Source organism: Sinocyclocheilus grahami, unplaced genomic scaffold, assembly GCF_001515645.1.
Source record: "Sinocyclocheilus grahami isolate Dianchi unplaced genomic scaffold, SAMN03320097.WGS_v1.1 scaffold731.1, whole genome shotgun sequence".
In the NCBI taxonomy this organism is placed as follows: domain Eukaryota; kingdom Metazoa; phylum Chordata; class Actinopteri; order Cypriniformes; family Cyprinidae; genus Sinocyclocheilus; species Sinocyclocheilus grahami.
The window spans coordinates 180,753-194,623 of record NW_015505910.1 but is presented as its reverse complement, the minus strand read 5'-3'; the positions used below and the strand labels follow the sequence as shown (position 1 = coordinate 194,623).

Here is a 13,871-nt window from a genome sequence, read left to right as displayed (position 1 = left end):
TACAACACAAATATATACTGTATATATATATGTATATATATATATATATATATATATATATATATATATATATATGCACAGTATACATTTTAAGTTTTTTTCATCTTATATTTTGTATTATTTCAGCTTTATTTCAATAACCAAAAAATATTTTTAATAGTTTTAGTTTACAACTCTGATTCAGTTATTTTTTTTCAAAGAGTCTCTATTGAGCATGTGCATGACGTCTAACGCGTGTTTTTAACTATCTGGTATTATAATTCCCCTCTGGTCTTCCCTACTCAAGCAGCCAAATTGACCAAAACCCTAGTGAAGATGAAACCCTGTCATACGGTACATCATCGCTCAGCTGTAAGGGAGAGAAATGAGAGTAAAATAGAGAACCGAGATGGAATTGGATTTGTGCTCTCAACACGATTGATGAGAGCGATAATCTTGCAAAGCATCTGCTCTCCAATCAGCCTCCATTTTGTGAGGGTCAATCCGCTCATCTCCAACAGCAAATGTCCTCACGTAACCACATGCATGCTCTACGCAGGGGGTCCATTCATTACCAATCACACCGCCAGGATTCAGCCGAGCTCAACAGATGACTAGAACTCTGACTCTCATTCTAAAGATGTCTTTAGACTGCAAAAATGGCACAGAAGTCACATCTACAGTGGCATATACACTACTCTTCAAATGTTTTGGGGTCAGATTTTTATTTTATTGAGCAAAGATGCATTAAATTGTTCAAAAGTTACCATAAAGACATTTATAATGTTACAAAATATTTTTTTTTCAAATAAATGCTGTTCTTTTGAACTTTCTATTCATCAAAGAATCATGAAAAATAAAATGTGTCATGGTTTCCACAAAAATATGAAGCAGCTCAACTGTTTTTAACACTGATAATAATCAGAAATGTTTCTTGAGCAGCAAATCAGCATATTAGAATGATATCTGAAGATCATGTGACACTGAAGACTGGAGGAATGATGCTGAAAATTCAGCTTTGATCACAAGAATAAATTATATTTTACAATATATTCAAATAGAAGAAAGCTTTTTTTAAATTGTAAAAATATATCACAATATTACTGATTTTATTATATTTTGAATCAAATGAACACATGTGAGCATAAGAGACTTCTTCCAAAAACATTAAACAAATCTTACAGACCCCAAGCTTTTGAAAAGTAGTTTATACTAGATGTGTACTTATTGTTTACTATTTACTAGTCTTTGGCATCATTTTATCTTATTGTTTTTTTTTTCAACTTTAGGATGTAACAGTGCTTTTAGGCAAAATATCAAGTTAAAAATCACTATTACTAGTGCACATACTTGCACTACAGATCTGAACAAACTCATAAAATTGCATATTTACACATTAAGTGCAACCGCTCTTCGTGGTACAGACATGAATGATTTGATCAAATTTTGTTGAAGAGAGGTTTGTTCTTACTTTTCCAGGCAAAAAAAAAATCTTTACATTTGCATTTTTCAAAGTTGAAATTGTAAAAATATATCACAATATTACAGATTTTATTATATTTTGAATCAAATGAACACATGTGAGCATAAGAGACTTCTTCCAAAAACATTAAACGAATCTTACAGACCCCAAGCTTTTGAAAAGTAGTTTATACTAGATGTGTACTTTGCTCATTTTTACTGTTTACTATTTTTTACATTTTATCTCATTGTTTTTTTTTCAGCTTTAGGATGTAACAGTGCTTTTAGGCAAAATATCAAGTTAAAAATCACTATTACTAGTGCACATACTTGCACTACAGATCTGAACAAACTCATAAAATTGCATATTTACACATTAAGTGCAACCGCTCTTCGTGGTACAGACATGAATGATTTGATCAAATTTTGTTGAAGAGAGGTTTGTTCTTACTTTTCCAGGCAAAAAAAAAATCTTTACATTTGCATTTTTCAAAGTTGTAAATAAAGATTATTGAAGTACATTTTACAAGAAAATACTATTTCAAAATGTCATGTTTAATTCAGTGTTACTTGCCTTTTTTGTGAAATTTACTAGTGATTTCTAAGTGCAATCCTGCACCATTTCTTTCAGTCTATGTAAAAATCTAGTAATGTTTGCAGTTCAGCTGTGGTGTAGAAATGGCACAATTCAGCATTAATGTTGTGTTCTTGCAACTGCTTGTGTTGATAATTGGTTGGAAGCAAATATTTCAGTCTTACTGCATTGATGTGGGTTGATTGCATGCATAAAAAATGTTATTTTTCTCCTGAAGGATGATGTAAGATGAGCTATGAAGTAGGTTTTGCCTCATAACGAGAGGTTATCAGATGTTCCGGGCGGTGACATGTGGTCGTTACAGTTGCCATATGCTCTCTGTGGACCAAAAGCCAACACTCGCTACATGAACACACACACACACACACACACAGTCACGGGAAAAATGCTAATTCATGTCAAGCTCTGAGGGACGGGGGCGCAGAGCAGTTATTTGTGCAATTTCTGAACATGCTGGCGTACACACAATAATCCGTGTTGGGCTGACAGTGATATTCGCTGCCCTTTTCCTTCCCCTGCCATTGCTGTGGTTTTTAATAATTCACCCCGTCTGAACCTAGTCACCTTAACACTGTCAGCTCCTGTTTGGGCAGCCAAGCGAGAGGAGACTATTACAAGCTCCTTACTTTTCTCCTCTGCTCTTCTGCCTCTCTGGCGTCGGTTATCAGTTCGTTTGTCAATCCTGATGGCGTGCAAAATATACAGTATGAACATATTCATGTCAGAATCATGTTTTGAGACAATAATATTTGATCCATTATGTGTTTTTGTATTGCAACATTATTTTCATGACAATTAAACACATTTTCCCCCATAGCAAAATAATCTCATTACTGTAGTGAGAAACTGAATAATAACATCTGCTTTAATGACACAGACATTTGAGGGAACTCAATCACGCCCTCGAGTACTGATGTTTGTTACTGCCAGAGGAAAGCAAGAACACAGTAAGAAAGATATTCATTCTTTTATTCAGCAAGGATCCATTAAATTGATCGAAAGTGACAGTAAAGTCATTTATAATGTTACAAAAGATTCTATTTCAAATAAATGCTGTTTTTTTTACTTTATATTTATCAAAGAATCCTGAAAATAAAATGTATCTGTTTCCACAAAAATATGAAGCAGCACAACTGTTTTCAACATTGATAATTAGAATATTTTTGAAAATATTAGAATAATTTCTGAAGCATCATTTGACACTAATGTGACAGTAAGGATGCTGAAAATTCAGCTTTGATCACAGAAAAATTTACAATATATTACAATAGAAAACTTGAATAGTAATAAAATTTCACAATATTACTGTTTTTATTGTATTTTTGATCAAATAAGTGCAGCCTTGGTGAGCAAAATATACTCTTTTTTAAAAATATAAACTTTTGAACCGTATGTTTGAACACTGTTTTTAATGCTCATTTTAGGCCTTATTGTGATCCAGTACGTGTAAATACATGCCATGTCTTAAATATGGATCATTTAGATTTAGAGACTCAATAAATGTTTTTCATTAAACATAAAGAAATAGAACAGTAAGGAATTCTAGGTGTAGTTCTAGTTGGGATGTAATCATTTTTAGCCATTTGCAAATAGTATTTGAAATATGCAAACATGCACTTTTATTTGTATGCCTAATATGTCAAAAGTGCAAAAGTTTTCAGTTAGGAATTACATAAATGATACCATATTTTAATTTCAAAATGGCCATATTTGAGAACATAAGTTGAGTAATCTGGATATTACTGTTGGTCGTTTAACATTTCTATCATTAAAACAGTTGTTTAGCATACTTTCATTTTACTACGCTCTCTTTCAACCTTAAAAATGAAAATGTGTGCTGGAATTCACTCTCTGCTTCTGCGAACAGTAAATCCCACCTACTTTGATTTGATTGGTCATCTCAATCATTTTGACATTGACGAGCGCTGTCAGACCGCTGAGGCAGACCAGCCTAAAAATCAAACAGATGCATCCCAACAATGAACAGAGCTTTTCAAAGATATTAAAATTTTGGGGGGACAATTTGGCCACTTAAAGGGGTCATATGATGCTTTTTTAAAGATCATTATTTTGTGTATTTGGTGTAACTGAATATTTTGACATGCTTTAATGTTCAAAAAACACATTATTTTTCAAATACTGTACATTATTGTAGGTCCTCTATGCCCCGCCTCTCTCAAATGCTTAGTTTTCTACAAAGTCCCTCCTTCCGACACACCTCAATGTCTATGGAGGTTACAGCCCTGCTTCAGAATATCTACTTGTGGGTGTCACAGAAAAAAGCGAGTCATGCTGGTTTGCAGTGACATGAGAGTGAGTAAATGATGCCAGGACAGATTTTTGGGTGCACTGTCTCTTTAAAATCTGTCACTTTTTAGGCTTTCAAAAGATCAGTTGTTGAAAACTGCTCTGTCATTCCTAAAGCGGAATCCATTATCTACCGGTTTCACATGTTGTCGCTGCAGCTGGGCAGGTGGTGCTGTCCGCGGCTCTTTTATAGCCAGAGCAGCTGTCAATATCCACAGTGGGAGCGAGACACCTGAGGCTCACAGTCAGGGTCCTCCGACGGCCGTCCCAGGAGGCCACTGGGCATCTGCTCTCCGCTGCCTTTACCTGAGAACCTCGCCGGCTGGAAGCAGCCTGTGGGAAATCATAAACACACACACACTCGGGACGAGCGAGGTTTGATTACGCACCTGCTCCAGCTCGAGTCTGATGGAGTTTTCTGGCTGCTGAAGAGTGACCGCTGCCAAACGCTGTTGATTCAGACGTTCACACTCACTCGACACGCCACCGCAGCTTCCATAATGAGAGCTCATTTCAGCCCGCATGATGTCGACACCACACTTTTGACTAAATGACACACCCTGAGCCTGCCAGATACGGAAATATCCCAGACAGACATCTCATACAAATAAAGTACTGTGGTAATATCATGATCTTCTTTAAAGTACCTTGGAGTAACATTTAAATATTCTGTTGATAATGCAAATAGCATATATGACCGTGGACCACAAAACCAGTCATAAGGGTCAATTTTCTGAAATTGAGATTTATACATCATCTGAAAGCTGAATAAATAGCTTTCCGTTGATGTATGGTTTGTTAGGATAGGACTATATTTGGCCGAGATACAACTATTTGAAAATCTGGAATCTGAGGGTACAAAAAAATCGAAATACTGAGAAAAGCGCCTTTAAAGTTGTCCAAATGAAGTTATTACTTATCCAAAATTAAGTTTTGATATATTTACAGTAGAAAATTTGCAAAATATCTTTATGGAACATGATCTTTACTTAATATCCTAATGATTTTTGGCATAAAAGAAAAATGGATGCAAAACTATGCAACACTATGCAAAACTTGCTGCCATAATGCTAGGGTGTTGCCAGGGCATTGCTATGCAGTTGTTAAGGTATTCAGGGTGTTTGCTAGCAGTGTTGTTGTGTTGTTAACCAAAACTAATTAAAAATAATTGTTGTTACTTGAAATAAAGCTGAAATAAAATGTAAATATTACACTTAATATATAAACTTAAAAAAAACATTCTGCCATAATGCTAGGATGATGCTATTGCAATTAAAAATAATTTTCATTAACTGAAATAAAGCTGAAATTATATATATATATATATATATATATATATATTATGTGAAAAAAATTAAACAAATTAAATTTGAAATGCTGCCTTGGCAAAATAATTTACGGTTGAAGCTCTAAAACTCAAACTGAAATAAAAAATTAATTAAAGCTACACAGAAATATTTTCAAAAGTAAAAAAAAAATGACAGAACACATAACAAAATGTCAAAAATTCAAATGAAACCTGAAAAAATAAAAGCTATGAATCCTGCAACAGCATATAAATAACATTAAAATAACACTTTTTGTTGTCATTACTAGGTGGTTGTTTACTAGTCGAAGTCACAAAAAGATGCTGTTTTTTTTTTTTTTTTCATTCCACTTTGTGAAAATCATGCATTTAATCACTTGCTTTAGCAACCAATACTAATAATACAAAAACGACTGATATTTTGTGTTGTTTGACGGATAAATGACTGTATTGAGAGGGTCTAACCTTCCAGAAGCTGTCACAGGAACGTGTTGGTAATCTTCAGGAGGTGAAGAGCGCTTCATTTATATTCTCATCATTCTCCGAGGTTTAAGTGTGGCGATTTAAAGGCTTGTCTGTTCAGACTGCAGTGGGAACGGCAGGTTTCCTTCGGGTTTATGGCGTTCCTGTTGGAGTTCTGTGGGGAAATGTGTTCCTGCAGTTCAACTGAACACAACCTCAAACTTTTAATGAGAAAAAACTCTGTTCGGGTTAGTGTTCATGTTAAGGGTCTATTCACAGCTGGGCTAACTAAATTAGACATTTCCTTCTGTCCTACAGGTTAATAGGACAAGAAGTTGGCAAGGAGAAAAGATGAAAGGAATCTTTTGAAAAACAATTGTGGACAAAAAACATTAAAGGAATGCAAAAATATTTAGTAAAATATTATATTATATTATATTATAATATATATGAATTTTATTATTATTAAAAAAGAAGAAAACAAACAACAAATTACTAAAACTTTAAATATAAATGAAAACAGAAAATATAAAATAGTAAAATAATATAAATATCAACAAACATTATAAGAGAATATCAGTGATAATAAGTTTAATAGCTACAGTTTAATAGACTTTTGCTAAAAGGCATATTGTATTATATTATATATTTAATTCATTATTATATATGAAATGATATTGTATTATTATTATTTTTTAAATAACAAAAATGGCCAAAACAAACAACAATTACAAAAATTTTACATTTAAATGAAAACAGAAAATATACAAATAGAATAATGCAAATTATTCATAGAAACTGTACAGCATAACAATGATATACTTTTGAAAAAAATAATTATATATTGTTATTATATAGAATATTAAATATTATTACATATTTAATTTTTATATAAAAGTATATTTAATGCTGTGTCTTATTATTTTCTGTATAATTTGTATTAAATAATTCATTATCACATATGTCATATGTAATATAATGCAATTTTCAGTAATATGATAATGTAATTTTCAGTGATAGTTTTACCATCTGCTCTGCTGATAATTATATACAGTAATTTCTCGAGATTTTTAGGAGCGTCTGGAAGACTGTGTCTGTATCTTGTTTCGTTAATTATCTGTCTGATATTAAATCTCGAGCCCAAACTCCAGCTCAGCTCAGCCAGTGTTTCTGTGGCGACAGCATGTTTTTATTTCTAATTGCTGATTGGACACGTCTCACTCACTCCTCTTATAATTAGAGCGATGCAGTGAAAGTGGATGAGAGAGGAGGTTCAGTAGACAGCAGTATCTTTTGATTGTGTTTTGCTGTTATTCATGGATGCTGAGGCAGGGAATGGAGTGGAACATGCTTTCAGGAGCACAGCTGTATTGTTATTGTGAGAAGTGAGGCGTAATCTTGCCTTGACACACATTTTCTGAATGAAACTGATGTATGAGCAGCCTTGGCCATTCTGCACATCATTTTGTTTCATTTCAGCTGTCATATAGCAAAAGAAAGCACTCTAATGTAATATGAAATATTACATTTCCTGAAAGTCAGTTGCAATGCAAAGCTCAAGTGATTTGACAGAGCATTGATATGGGGTTGCTAAGGTGTTCTGAATGGTTGCTAGGTAGCAGGTTGCTAAGATCCAAGTCAAAAGTAACTAACCCCAAATCGATCATATTGTGCCTTTTTTGCCTGTTTTATATTCTGTTAGAATAGTGATTCTAACCGTAACAAATCCAAATCTAATAGTAAAGCAATATTTTATAATAATATTAACAATTAAGATACTGTTACATGCTCATAAATGTTTTGATAAATATGAATATAATAAAAATACTTACTAAATATTAGCGTGCTGTAACATACTACATAATAATTGTTTTAAAGGGGTCATATGATGCTGCTAAAAAGAACATTATTTGGTGTAATGAAATGTGTTTATGCGGTTTAAGATTAAAAAAACACATTTTCCACATACTGTACATTATTGTTTCTCCTCTATGTCCCCCTTTTCTGAAACGCGTCGATTTTTACAAAGCTCATCGGTCTGAAAAGGCGAGGTGTGTTCTGATTGGCCAGCTATCCAGTGCATTGTGATTGGCCGAATACCTCAAGCGTGTGACGGAAATGTTATGCCCCTCACCATATTGTGACGATGCCCTGTCAGGCCGAGCGACGAGACAAAAACATTAAAACCCATTATACACGAGGCATTTGTTGCATCCAGTGGGGACATAATTATGGATTATAATGATTTATACTGTCTTTTTACGCGTTGCGTTGCATCGCGCCGCTTAAACATAAAACCATGTCTGTATTTGTGATCGGAGAAAAGCCCTATTCTACACTGCCCAAAAAACTCGCTTTAAATATATAAAATATAAAAACTCTTTAAATATAGAAAACGTACTTACAGTCTGTGAGTCAGAACAGCCGGCATTGTAGTCTACTCTTCCAGGATCAGCAAACAGTCCTCCATAAAATGTGGTGCACACATCTGAATATTTGGGTTGAAGTGTTCTGGAACAGTGTTGTAAATACAACTTAACCACTGATTTCTAGTTGTGTCCTCTTTTGGAAGGCCAAAGAAAGTAGTTTCGCTTTCACAACGAAACACACAGCGTCTTCACAACATGGATACAATACTACAGCGAGAATAAAAGTTACGCCTTCTTTCTTTGCGTGAACATTTGGGCGCCGTTATGCAAATCTTCCCACACAGTGACGTAGACATGTGGGGGCGTGTTAGAACGAGCCGTTTTAGGTAGGTGTGGCTGACTCTTAACTTTTATAAAGAATATCTCTTTGGATTTGAGACTTTAGTCTTTGCAACTTTACAGATCTTCTTTATGCACCAAGAGCTTGTAACACTCCAAAGAGAAAGGAAAACTTGAAATTGCATCGTATGACCCCTTTAATACATATGAATGTAATAATAAATATTTACTAAATATTAACATTGTTACATGCTGCATAGTGAATGTTTTCATAAAAATGAATGTATTAATAAATATTTACTAATATTAACATTGTTACATAGTCATAAATATGAACATAATAAATATTAACACACTATTACATACTTTTATACAGTACATAGTCCTATATCTATATAATTTTTATATTAAATTATATTGCATATATAAAGTGTTTGTTTTTACGTTGTGTAGTCAATTGTATTTCTGGTTTATGTTAATCAGTTATTTCTGTTCTGGTTTGTGTACATTTATTTCACTTTTATTTTTGTTATTTTTATGTTAGTTTTTTATTTTATGCATGTGTTATGCTGCTGGTGTGTTGGAACGAGGAATGAGCAGCAAGGAGACGACGGAGTTTCACAAAGAACAGTCTTTATTAATCCACACTGGGGAAAACACAGGCTAGGCAGGAGACGCACACAAAGCACGTATAACTGACGTTAACACCGGACAAGGAAACACGGGACAGACAACACTTTAAATACAGGGCTTAACGAGGGGTAATTACAAGACACAGGTGAATTCAAAGACAAATCAACCAGAGGGAAAAAACTGGGTCACAGGAGCACATGCAAGAAACACAACAAAACTGGTCCATATTACTGACAGCATGGAAGGTCAAAAAAACATTTTGTGTGTGTGAGAGAGAGAAAAATAACATTTGAATTTGATTGAAGCTCATTTGAGTTTTGGTTCTGGCAGTGTGGTTCTGGATCTGGGTCCAGTTTTATGCAAATTCTGTCATGGAAGGAATAAATATGCAGAAAAAATTATTTCACTTGTCACCAAGTCAAAAGCTGGAAGAACGATTGCAAGAAAGAAAGACATTATTGAGATGCGAGCGCAGGCAAACACTGCAGGGCACAGACAGTAAATCTGATTAGTATTCATCAGACATCAGGCAAGAGGTGCCACACATTAGCATGAGGAGAAGGATGTCAAAATGACAAAGAAGATCTGCTTTCCTCCGCCTGGATTCACTGTGGCGTTCAGGATGAGTGCTGCTCGTGGGTTTGGAGTGGTTGGACCTCATGTGGAGGAATGAGGGGCTCCTTAAGATGAACAGCTACAGGACAGGGTGATTAGCATTAACTAAAACTGAATCCATTAAAAAAAATTACTTAAAAAAAGTTACTTAAAAAATGCCAAAAACTCAAAACTCTTAAAGGGGTCGTATGATGTTGCTGAAAATAACATTATTTTGTGTATTTGGTGTAATGAAATGTGTTTATGGATGACTTGTTCTGGTGTGTGTGTGTGTGTGTGTGTGTGTGTGTATCCCAGCTGAAGGGCCTTATTCTCAGTCTGTCTGTTATGAAAGTTAAAAATATGCCGGAGGGAAGCATTTTCTCTCTCTGTGGTTCTCATTGTCTTGGCTCCTTTCAGCATGTCAGATTGTCTCCCAAATATAATAGTTAACGACAATTACTGTAATTAACTCTAATTTATAAAACATATATTTCTGGCTGTAGATTCTGATTGGATGAGTCATATTCAAAGCCACTATAAAATAGCAGATATAAACACTTGTGTGCTCAGTTGGATGTCCATATATCTGTACCATGGTATTTACATGGTACTCCAAAGAACTTCAAAGATTAAGATGTTCAAAAAGAAGTACTTTTTTGATAGTTAATGCTAATGTTCTATATTACTTGCTGCAATAATTGTGTGTGTTTTCATATGATTATGAATAATTCTGTTTATTTACTTATGTATTGATTTATTATTTTACAAATTCAATAAGCTATATCAGGGTTTTTTAATCTTTTAGATGCCATCAACCCCCAAATATGATCAATTTAAAAGGCAGCTACATATTTTCATGTGTAAAAGTCTTAATTAATACTGTAAAACATAACTATTATAAATATGTATAATATATTATTTTTGAAATATTTTGTTTACATTATGCTACATCATTGTTTATTTCTACTCACAATAGTATTGTACTGTTAGATGTATTTATATTTATTACTATCTGTTACTATTTACTATTTATTAGTATTTATTATTTACTTAAATCAATTTGTATTTATTCATTTTGATCAATTTATTAATTTAAATGCATTTGTTTGTTTATTTAAATACAGTTTTATTTAATTATGCTTTAATCATTGAATCAATATTTGTTTTTATTTATTTTAATCAAATGTTTATTTATAATTTATTTAAAATAATTTATTTTATTTTAATCAAGTTTATTAATGTATTGCTTATTTGTGTAAATCACATTTTATTTTAATCAAATTTATTAGATAGCTACTTTAACTTTATTTTTATTATTTATTTATTTTTACTTTTTTATATAGTTTTTCACAAAATTTTTCCCATGCAATTTTTTCTATTCGATTTTACTGTGGCTGTTTTTAGAATACAGTATAATGTTATTTTTGAATAATGCATGGATGTTTTATGCATTTTTGCCTTCAGACTTATGATTTTTATCAGCTGGACGATAAAACTACTGCAAAAAATCCCACAGACACACACTTGAAGAAGGGATTTACAGTCATTTAGGGACCAAAAACCACCTAGCAACCACATATCAACAGCCTGGCACAGTAACACTCAGTATTTCCTTTAGAAAATGTAAAAGTCTTGTCGCACACTGTTCTTATGGTAGTTACAGTAAGGTGAGTTTGTGAACACTGTTCAGTTATTCAGCGTGTGTTTTCAGGTCTGAACTCCAAAGAGTCATGTGGGATTCACTCAAACATCCATTAGATCACATTTAATCAACTGTGTGAATTGAAAAGTGCTTTCACCAGCCCTTGAGAGTGTGTGTGTGTGTGTGTGTGTGTGTGTGTGTGTTTGTCCTGTACCTTACAGCGCTGTCATCTGCTGTGGGTCCGTCCAGCCTGGTGAGCTGACTTTGCCTGTCTGACCTTTTTTGGTCGCTGGGATAATTGCATTTTATTGACGATGTCCTTGAATGGGGACGGGACATATTTGAGTGTTTTTGGATGCCGTGTGGATGGACACACACACACTCACCATTTATCAGACCTTTACTAACTGTGTGTTAGTAATTACTGACCACACACACACACACACACACACACTTTCTCTCTGAATATCACATTGGCTCTTACTGATCTTTGAAAGCCCTTGAAGCGAGCAGCAAACACAATGACAGTGAGTATTTATTGGCGAAGAGGGTCATGATTTACAGTGGTGTTGATCACAGGGTTTAATCTGCTCTGATGCTTTTTCGCAGTATGTGACTCATTAAGATTTTTTTTCTGAAGAAAATGTGAGTGGTGTTTGCTCATGCAAAACTCACAGCCATGAACCTAGCATTCTGCATGGTTGCTAGGGTGTTCGAAATAGTTGCTAGGATGTTCTAGGTGGTTGCTAGGGTGTTCTGAGTGGTTGTTAAGGTGTTCTGAATAGTTGCTAGGGTGTTCAAGGTGGTTGCTAGGGTGTTCTGAATAGTTGCTAGGGTGTTCTGAGTGGTTACTAGGATGTTCTGAGTGGTTGTTGAGGTGTTCTGAATAGTTGCTACGGTGTTCTGAGTGGTTATTAAGATGTTCTGAGTGGTTGTTAAGGTGTTCTGAATAGTTGCTAGGGTGTTCTGAGTAGTTACTAGGATGTTCTGAGTGGTTGTTAAGGTGTTCTGAATAGTTGCTAGGGTGTTCTGGGTGGTTGCTATGGTGTTCTCAATAGTTGCTAGGGTGTTCTGAGTGGTTACTAAGATGTTCTGAGTGGTTGTTAAGGTGTTCTGAATAGTTGCTACGGTGTTCTGAGTGGTTGTTAAGGTGTTCTGAATATTTGCTACGGTGTTCTGAGTGGTTACTAGGATGTTCTGAGTGGTTGTTAAGGTGTTATGACCAGTCTTGAAAAAAAAATAGATGACTAACTTTTTAAGACTAGTCTAAAAAGTTTATGCAACCGGATATGTTGAATAGTTCAGTTACCCTGAATAGTTGCTAGGGTGTTATGAGTGGTTACTAGGGTGTTCTGGTTGGTTGATAGGTTGTTCTAAATAGTTGCTAGGTTGTTCTGAGTTGTCACTAGGATGTTCTGAGTGGTTATTAAGGTGTTCTGAATAGTTGCTAGGGTGTTATGAGTTGTTACTAGGGTGTTCTGAATAGTCGCTAGGGTGATCTGGGTGGTTGCTAGGATGAGTAGTTGTTTGGGTATTCTTAATCTCAGGTTAAAAATCTCTGTAATATTCTGTTTTTAGGTGTGACTCTGCTCCCCTGTTTTAATGCACGTCTAATGACTCAGTAAAGTAAAAGCACACAGTTGCATTCATGTCTGGAGCATAGAAGATTAACAGTGTTCACAGACCTCTTGACCAGTGACTTCCCATTTCCATAATTTGTGATCACAGGACAAGGGTTTTAAAAAATCATTTTATTGAGATTGCACTTAAAAAGAGCCCATTAAATATTTTAGAGCTGAGCACAACATAAGATCTATTCAGACTGTATACATTTCTGTGACTTCTTATGATTTTATTGTTATGCATTAATATTATCCTGGTATTTCAAGGTTTTCCATGGACTCTCTCTCTGTTTATAAGAACAACAGTTGCATTATTGTTTTTACAGTCGAGAGATCAGAGCATGTGTTATGTTTGCTGAACAATGAAATGAAAACAGGAACCTGATCAACAGAACAGATCTAATCAGATATTGACGTTGTACTAACAGACTGCTGTGTGTGTGTGTGTGTGTGTGTGTGTGTGTGTGTGTGTGTGTGTGTGTGTGTGTGTGTGTGTGTGTGTGTGTGTGGGGAGGCGCCGCGGGGGGGGGCGCGCGGGGGGGTGTCTCTCCGCCCCGCG

At 34.5% G+C, this 13,871-nt stretch overlaps 1 protein-coding gene across 1 annotated transcript in view; it reads left to right on the top strand.

The window, feature by feature from the left end:
- Positions 1-13,871, top strand: part of LOC107560501 (solute carrier family 12 member 5-like) — a 151,270-nt gene that overhangs the window by 113,082 nt on the left and 24,317 nt on the right. The window lies entirely within an intron of this gene.